The sequence below is a fragment of the Colletes gigas genome, unplaced genomic scaffold (genome assembly GCF_013123115.1).
Source record: "Colletes gigas isolate AHSC1104 unplaced genomic scaffold, ASM1312311v1 Colletes_gigas_Sc00022, whole genome shotgun sequence".
NCBI classification, from domain to species: domain Eukaryota; kingdom Metazoa; phylum Arthropoda; class Insecta; order Hymenoptera; family Colletidae; genus Colletes; species Colletes gigas.
Genome location: NW_025106651.1, coordinates 3,348,576 through 3,357,657, shown reverse-complemented (window position 1 = coordinate 3,357,657; position 9,082 = coordinate 3,348,576).

Here is a 9,082-nt window from a genome sequence, read left to right as displayed (position 1 = left end):
TATCGCTGGATTACTTTAGATTGTGCTGTTAGAGGTAGGCAGGTGGCAGCGGCAAAATCGGATAGGGACCCAACCACACTTAGAAAAAAAAAACAATATGCATAGCAAAGAACAGATTGATTAAGAGATAGTCGAAAAATCGGCAACGTCACTGCTACAATGGCCTACTTTTCAGTTGTCAATCTAAAGTAATCTGACGATACATGAATTTCATTTTCCCTTAAATTGTTCCAACTTTTGAAAATTCCTTCCTGCTTCTAGAGCTATAGTTGAATCTGTGGCAATATGTGAATTGTACATCCTTGTTGTACAGGGTAGCGGACGAATAAACGAAAAAAAGTAATAGAAAGCTAATTGTGATTGTAATGTTGCTCTCTTTGCAATAGCAGAGAAGTGTCACTTGAACCACAATGTTTCGCTAAGTTATCCTTTGATCATATTATCGCAAAGCTGATATACGAGGATCCAGCGGCGGATCCATATTGCCACAGGTAAGTACATATAGTTCGCAGGACGATGTAAAGTGCACAGGGGAAAGCCTTTCACAACCTGTTATTTTTACCTCGAACACTGTTTTCACATTTTGCCGAAGGCTCGCTAATTTAATTTTACACTGACGGTCTTTGCTGTTGTTTCTATAGTTATTTCGCGAACCTGTTTCGCAGTATGAAACGCCTCTGGCTAAATTGATATTTATACGACGTTCTAGTAATTAAAGAGGAAAAGTTTCACAAAGGGACCGGTATTGTTAATTTATTTTAAGGAAAATATTCGGTGGACGCGGAGGAACAACCACGAAGGTGGCTACTTTTTTAATACAATTGCTGTCCCGAAATAGTAAACGTGGGGTTTTGAGAATCTTCTAAAACTTCCGAACTCTACCGGTATTCGAAGAGATGCGAAACTTTCGTCCTACGTTTTCCGAAATTAAAAGTAGTTTTGTTCCCGGATAAAGTATATTTCATTTTTATTTTGAAGTTACGTTATCGGAGATATTTATCCCTCGCAATGGTTCTTTGTTTTTTCGGGAAATATGACCGTAAACGCGAACAGTAGTGAAATTTAGAGAATCCCAGGGGGTGCTTATGCATGTTTAGATTTACAATTCAATTTCGGTGGCCCGGGCATGAGGGTATGTGTTCCGAAGGATTTCACGTGCAGGATTCATAAAGTAAATGGATTACACCCCGCGAGAAGGTCGACGCGTTAAAATACATATTTGAATTTTGCGTTCGACCCTTGGCGGAATAACCGTTGCATAGTACATCAGAGGGCTTCGTAGCGCGTCCCTTTTCGCCTCGTTTGCGGAAACACGGCCCACTTAGTACCGTAGGTTTTCGATCTTTTCCCCTCTAAATCGCAACTTGCTCGAGATACCCAAGGGATAAACTGTCTAACCCCCGTTTTCCGCCTCGCCTTGGAACATATTGCCGAATGCGAATGGGTTAGGTCTTCGATCCCAAAATTTGCATTTCCTTCTTCTTGATTCCTGTTGAAGATCGCCGAGGTAATGTTCCTTCCAGCCGAATATCGACGATGGCAATGAAGAAGGGCCATTGAATTTTCGAGGACTGCTTTGGTCTCTGTTCCGTGGAAAACGAAACTCGAGAACCATCGCTGCCAGAATTAAATTTATACCTATGGGGTATCATCAATTTTACTGCTAATGTTTCCATTTCTTTTATTTATCTATTTGGTATTACAAGTAGCCTTCGTGGAACGAGTTCTGACGAATACTGAATAGACTAGGAAGTTTCCTAATCTTTTTCTGGAAGTTACAAACAAGAATTTTTTCTACAATTTCGTTTGATACAGCCGTATCAATTATTATATTTTGACCTTTCTATCTTATTATATCGCGCTTGTATTTTCATTTCTTTTATTTATCTATTTGGTATTACAACTAACCTTTGTTGGGTGAGCTGTAATGAATATTGAATAGACTAGGAAGTTTCCTAATATTTTTCTGGAAGTTACAAACAAGAATTTTTTGTACAATTTCGTTTGATGCAGCTGTATCAATTATTATATTTTGACCTTTCTATCTTATTATATCGTACTTGTATTAATATCCATGGAATATCTCTATTTTCATTCGACACCTGCAGCTCTATCTGTTAGTCCTTGTACCCGTTTCCTATTGAAATATTTTAATCTTTCCTGTACATTACGTGTTCCCGTTTCGTTTTCAATTTTTTTCTCTCACCAATGTACTTCTCTTCGCCTTTGTGGATAAGATTCATATTCGGTACTATATTTAGTATGAACATCAGAAAATAATATTGCGTTTCACGCAACATGCAGCAACTGGGTGGAAATGTTAAAAATATATTTACAAGTAATTAAATAGTTACATCAAATATACTGGCTAGAGAATTGAAGAATTCACTGATCAGAATTTTCAGAAAACGTTACGTCGATGTTCGTCGAAATTTCGTATCACGCGAGCTGATGATTAATAGCATTACTATATGAAAATGCATTTATGAGCGAAAAGATAGATTTTTTCGCAGTTCTTTAACATTTTCCTTCGCTCAGGGATTATCTGTATTGCTCGGTACAGTGCAGTGTCAAGATAAGAAAGTAAGGAAGATGAGGAAGTTTATAAAGAACGTAAAACTTTCATCGTTGTTCTGTGAGTATAATTTATAAAGTTTCTCAAGGGATGTTTGGTCTTTCTGGGCGCGTTACAGATTCCTATTACAGTATTTCAAATTGTCAGTGGGAAAGAAATTTTTAATATAAAATTTCTATCGTTGGAATTTACGTCAAAATAACTGTTGTGTCGTCTTGGAGTTCTCCGGAAACGGGAAGCCGAAAAGTAGACAGCGATTATGGCAGGTCTCAACTTAACGGGTTCGGATTCGAGCTCGTTAAAAATATAACCAGCCAGCGGACGGCATTAGCGGTCTAGTCGACGGATGATACGAGCCATGCAAAATTAAATTACTCCGCCCGTTAGGCCAACATGCTTATAGATAACAGGCTGTCAGCGTGCAAACTGTTCCGGACGAACATAGGGACACATTGTCACAGAAGAGATGCGTAAGCGCGCGCAAACGGGTCAGGTAGACAGAATGATTATCGACAGCTTTTCCGTGCAAAGCTACAAAGCCCGTCGGAACCAAGTGACAATGTGCTAAATTAATTCTAATCTCTGCGTTCCCCAATTGAACATCGCGTTTAATGAGGATGGGAACAAATCTATCTTGTCAATGGACTCAACATCGAATTCTAAGAGGAGAAAATCCGCCGATTAGGCTATTCGTAGGAAAAGATTCTCTTCGCATCGTATTCGATTTTAAAAATAATTTAAATAATAATCTCAAGCTGAGAATACATCCAACGATTTTTTGCGCAAATAATACTAACACAGTATCTCACAACGTTCCTAATCTTCTCTCGGACTGTTCTAGGTGTGCCAGAAACAGGGGTCGTGATTAACCTCTTTCGTACTTAGCGCAAACATGCCAGAAGGGGGTGTTTATTCCCCCGGTACAGAAGGGTGATTAAAGAGAAGTGTTCTTAAACCGCTTTGCTTTAGAGGAGGACATAATGAAGTAAACTGCGGACCATAAGGGCGGGCATGCGCTACTTATAAATCGAAGTTTGTACGCGAAACCCCATTAACTTGGCCCGTGACAGAATCCAGGGAATTTAACTTCGGTATCGATTTACAATTTATTTCAATTTGCTCAAAAAAAATTTTGAAACTAAATAAATGGGGAAAGAAAATATAATTATAACATACTGCGAGTTTTCGTGTATAAATTCGAGCTTGTTAATTAGCCTTCTGTTTGATAAAAAGACAAAAATAAATTTTTAAACGACAGATAGGGTATCTTGAAATGTATGACCTATCTACTTCACGAAGGATGATTAAAACTAATCAACTTTTTAGATTGTAATGAAATACACGAGAAAAATAAACAAATTTCAATAGGAAATTCTAGAGGCCAAAATAAAACGAAAATCAAGAACATCAATTTGTTGGTTGGGACTTCGTTAAAAAGTTATTAACGTTTAAAGTCCCGCCTGTAGAACGGCAATCTGTGAACAGCTGCGTTCGCGTGATAGTGGTTCTCACTCATGTGACTGTAAAACTGTCGATACGTCAGTAAATAGAGTTTCTCATGCTAAGTGAGTACCACTATCGCATACACGCAGCTCACAGATTGCCGTTCTACAGGCGGAACATTAAATGTTAATAACTTTTTAACGAAGCCCCAATCAACAAATTGGTATTCTTGATTTTTGTCTTATTTTGGTCTCCAGAATCTCCCATTAAAATTTTTTCCCAGAGATGGCTGAATACTTTGTATACACCAAAATACATTTAAAGGAATGTACAAAAGTTGCTACTTAGGATTCGAGTGTATCTAATCATAAAAAAAACAGAAAGTTCCCAAGTCCTCGAAATTCAAAACTCGAAGCTTCTTGAGTTTCAATTGTAATAGTTTCCTCGCGATTTCATAACACGGTACGATGTATTTGGCCATCCAAAACAACAAACCTGTTCGTAAAGGTCTGCACGTATTACGTGATTCCGGGGCATCGCGTGTAAACACGTCGATGTAAGTACGTATTCAGAAGGAAACAGTCTACGAGACAGCGTAGGTGGCGCTTACGCGTTTAAGGCGATCGTAAACGGCGTGTAACAACCGTGGCGACGTTGTATCCAGCCTTCTCAGGGTGTTCTCTCGTCTCATAGAGAAAAAGGAAGATGAACTTAGGTGGCGAGGCGGCGAGAAGGAGAAAGCTGCTTCCTCGAGCGAGACGGAACCCAGAGAAAGTCGAAGGCGAGGTCCAAAGTAATAGAAGGACATAGGAAGCACGACGACGCGGCATCTTAGATGGCAGATAGTTGTTTTATGGAAATTCTTCTCGGTCGAGAGTACGCCTAATGTTCTGAATAATATTTCGCAACCAGGGACTCCGGGTTCCTGTAAAATAGTCTTCCTCCCCCTGGTCCCCACGTGGTAATTGATGATCTTTTTATTCTGCTCGCACGATGCACCCTTATTACACCGGCAAACCGCTTCCCCTTAGCCCTTTTACCTTTCGTTCAGATCGCTGCAGCCTCCTAGCTTTATTTCAGCGCCGCTTATTTATCTTCCTTCCCATTATTCCTCGCCGACTCGGTTTGTATATTACCGGCGGTGGCAAAGCGTGGCTCGTATCTCGAGAGATCCTCGCGATTTCCATTTCACCGTAAGCAGCTGCTGTTGAATATTTTCATATGTCGCTTAATAATTTTCCGCGCGGCGCCCGCGTTTTACAGTCGCGGTCGAATATTTACGGCGCTCACGGTGGCCTTCGAGGCTGTTCAAATACTTTTATCGAAACGGTGGGGATTTCGTAGAAATTTCTTTTTTCGAATTGACAAATGAATTTTTCACAACGGAAATCCTCGACATTTGTTCAGTCATTTTTTGACGATCCGAACCCTGGTTCGGAACCATCCACACAACCTCTAGCGTGCAGTAGTCGTTGCTCGTAAACTGTGGAGAACACGTGTTCAATATTTGTCTTCTATTTTAGTCGTGACCATATTCTATGGCAGATTTTATGACGCTTGCATAATAAACACGAGTATACCGTCGTATACCTGTGTATTGTAAAATTACTTTTGCAGAGTATTCGAATCGATACTGGTGTTTAACAGTTGCGGTTAGATATTTATGGCGTTCGCCTCGGAGCTGTTCAAATATTTTTATCGAAACTTCTGTTTCCATTCAAATTTATTAGCACCGTCGAAAATTTGTCGGACTATCTGAAGAAGACTATCCAAATAGAAATATTAACGCAATTATGATACAATGGATAAAATAAAATTGACGAGTTTCTTGAATCTAGCCTTAATAAGAGTGGGTGTATTTTCTCGGCGATTTGTTCGTTTCCAGGCGCGCGTCAAAGGGCGTAATTCTTATTCTTTATCGAAAGTCTGACGGATTTATCGCACGTACGGCGCAAAGTGCACGAAGGTGGTTCGATCTTAGCTTCCCTTTACTGGCTGAACTGTCGTTGCCCGACTCGCGAAACAAACGTCTCGTACATCAAGGATCTCCTTGCCCCAAGCACTCCTACCACAGAAATCCGTTTCCCTTCCGTATTTGCACGACTCTTGTACTCACTTCCCCCATCTACAACCCCTCTAACTCTCCCTCTCACTCTTTGTCTGCTGATCTCCTCCATCCCTCTTCTCCCTTCTCACGTACACACTGACTCCCGTCTTCTGCGGCTCTCCGTGAGAGGAACACCGATCCTCGAGCCCAGAAAGTTTTATTATTGCCCGGAAGGTATCACTGTCAGACACTAGACATAAAGGAGCCCCTCGTATATGTTCACAGACCTTCGAAGGAAGATTTTCTTAATGCGTTTAAACGTGCAACGATCTCCGTGCAGTAATTTTCCGACAATGTCAGCTGTCGTGTCAACCAAGACGTACCTTCAAAATTAATCTTAGTTAAATTTTATAGACACGAATATATGTACATATAAAAGATTATTGTTTATCAAAAACTTCTGAGGTAATTCGGTGACCTTGTATTCTTTATTTTCTTATTCTGTTCGTAATACAAAAGTACTGAGGCGAAAATAGGATGTTTGTTTACCTATATAACTTGCAAAAAGAAAAGTTTATTCGATACCCCTGGAAGCTATTTGTCACTCAATAAACTAATGTTCGGTTTGGGTAATTGGCACGCAAGTGTATCTTGCATCGAGGCAAACTAAAACATGTTGGTCTAAAGTTTATTCGATCGATATGAGTAACACTTACAAGAGAAATTGATAAATTTCTGGTTGCACGGTATCTGCGAACGCTGAGAACATTATTTGATTAACGTACGTCTGAAAATTAATTTTACAACATAAACACTTTCTATAGATATCTTTAATACTTGGGAGAGACGTTCGAATCTTTGTTTCATAAATTATTCGAGCGAGGGACGATACCAACTTTGAAATATTATTCGCCATGTTAACTTTGTAACCGTACGCTTCGAGTCTCGCGCTGCGTTTCCGATGCATGCCCCTCGACGTTCGAAATTGCGAAACGACGGGCCAGACCGCGTTCCATTTTCAGCTGCATGATTGGAAATTCTCACAAAGTAAGGGTGATATATAATGAATAGAGGAGATTCGTTTACTATGCACTCAGCAAAGCCTCCTTTGACGAAGAAAAGATGAATGATCCTTAACGTCGACAAGAGAAACTGCTCTCTTATTTGCCTGCAGGAAATCAAGCACTGGTTGGTCGTAATTATTTTTTATCGATTACGCGTTCCGACATCGAATGTTTCAGGCTGCCGAAGAAAATGAAGACGTACCAGTTCCTGCTTGAAAATTTATGGACTACAGCCTGATGGAGACTCATGTTTTATGAATGATCGCAACTTCGATGCACCAGCATCCGACATCATTGCGGATGGACGGAGAAAACTCGAGGACTCACCGACGATTTCGTAACATCCCCTCGAAAAGGGGCTTGTTCAATCGTCTAGGATAATTTGTGTAGGGAACCAAAGACATTAGAGCGGCCCTGAATCAATTCCGTCGACCTTTTCGCTGAAACGCGTTCCCTTATCGCGACATTTAACCACTGGAAACGTTATATTTCTACGTAGACTAGAAACTCCGTTAAGACTAAATGGAATTAAATGAAATTTAGGAAAATCAAACTTGTAGATTTCAAATTCCTTTGTCACCTAAATCAGATAAATTTCTTGGTAGCTCTGGGCTTCGTCGAAAACTCATTAACGCCATTTAGAAATTCGTTAGCGATTAGGTTTGGTACAAGTTAAAGTCTGGGACGGATTTAATTAAGTTTGAGTAGGGTTGGATAGGATAAACAGGTTAAGTATTATTTATCGAGCTGGAGACTGAGCTCTCTAGAGTTACATTAAAACAGTTATGTCTACATTGAGTCACGTACGATTTGAATTAAGTTAAGTTTGGTGTATGTATATTAGTGAACTGTTACGTCCCCATTCTTATTAATTATATTTCAAATGTTCACGTACGAAATATACCTTAAAGTCAACGAGTATATTTCAAGACCGGTGCTCCTTTCGTATTTTAAATAAATTTTTTCCCGCTGATTGCTAAATTTTGCAACATGACTTAATACAAATGAACGCAATTCCAGAAAGAGAACCGAGCGCTACGCGTCCGCGTTTCTGCGTATTTTTTTTCAACGAACAAACGAATAGCAAGGCATTCCCCTCTGTATTTCTCATTCTCTCTAATTATATTTCATTTCCCCCGGAGCACGAGTTCCTCGTCAATTGGAATGAATATTTTGGGAGACAATCGTTCCATTAACCAAGGCGCGCCGCGGCGCCTAGTTGAATTCGAGTCGGCGCTTTTTTTGTCGAACTTATCGCGCTTACCGTCGCGCTCCGTTGCCTGCGTCCCCGCGGAGTACAGGGCAGATTTAATAGGATTTGTCGAGAGCAACAGCGAGGCGGATATCCCTGGACATTTTTGTACGTAAGAGAGGCTGTGCAACGTAGTCGAGAATACGCGGCAGCAGTTCTACAAACCAACCGAAACGAGCACTTCCTGGTCATTCCTGACTCTCTATTTTCTGTTTAGAGCTCGGTCGTTTCTTCCGCGACGCGTAGAAAACACGAAAAGTATCGTGGAGCTCAGAATTTTGAATATTATCTGTGGTACAGCTCGATGTAACAAGCAATAGAAATTAATAATAATTGACTACATTTGTAGAACCTACGAACTTCTTTACTCTTGAGAATAACAACACTGGGTACACAGAATAGCTTGCAATTTGCGATACAACCGAGAAGCAGGTCATTCTACAAGAAAAAATACGTCGAAAATGTAGAATAACTTTTTCTTGTACGGGACATCGTTCTCTAGATAATGCAGTTTATATCTATTTGGAGCACGTGTTGTATTAAAATTCGGGCTAACAATGTTGTAGATGTTTATTACATTTTTATAGTATGCATAGTGATGAATAATCAAAGATATTTGTTTCTTATAATTAAGTGGGTCTTGTGAATTTTAATTGTGATATGGCGGAGGTATTCGCAGAAATGAAACGTACAAGCCAAGC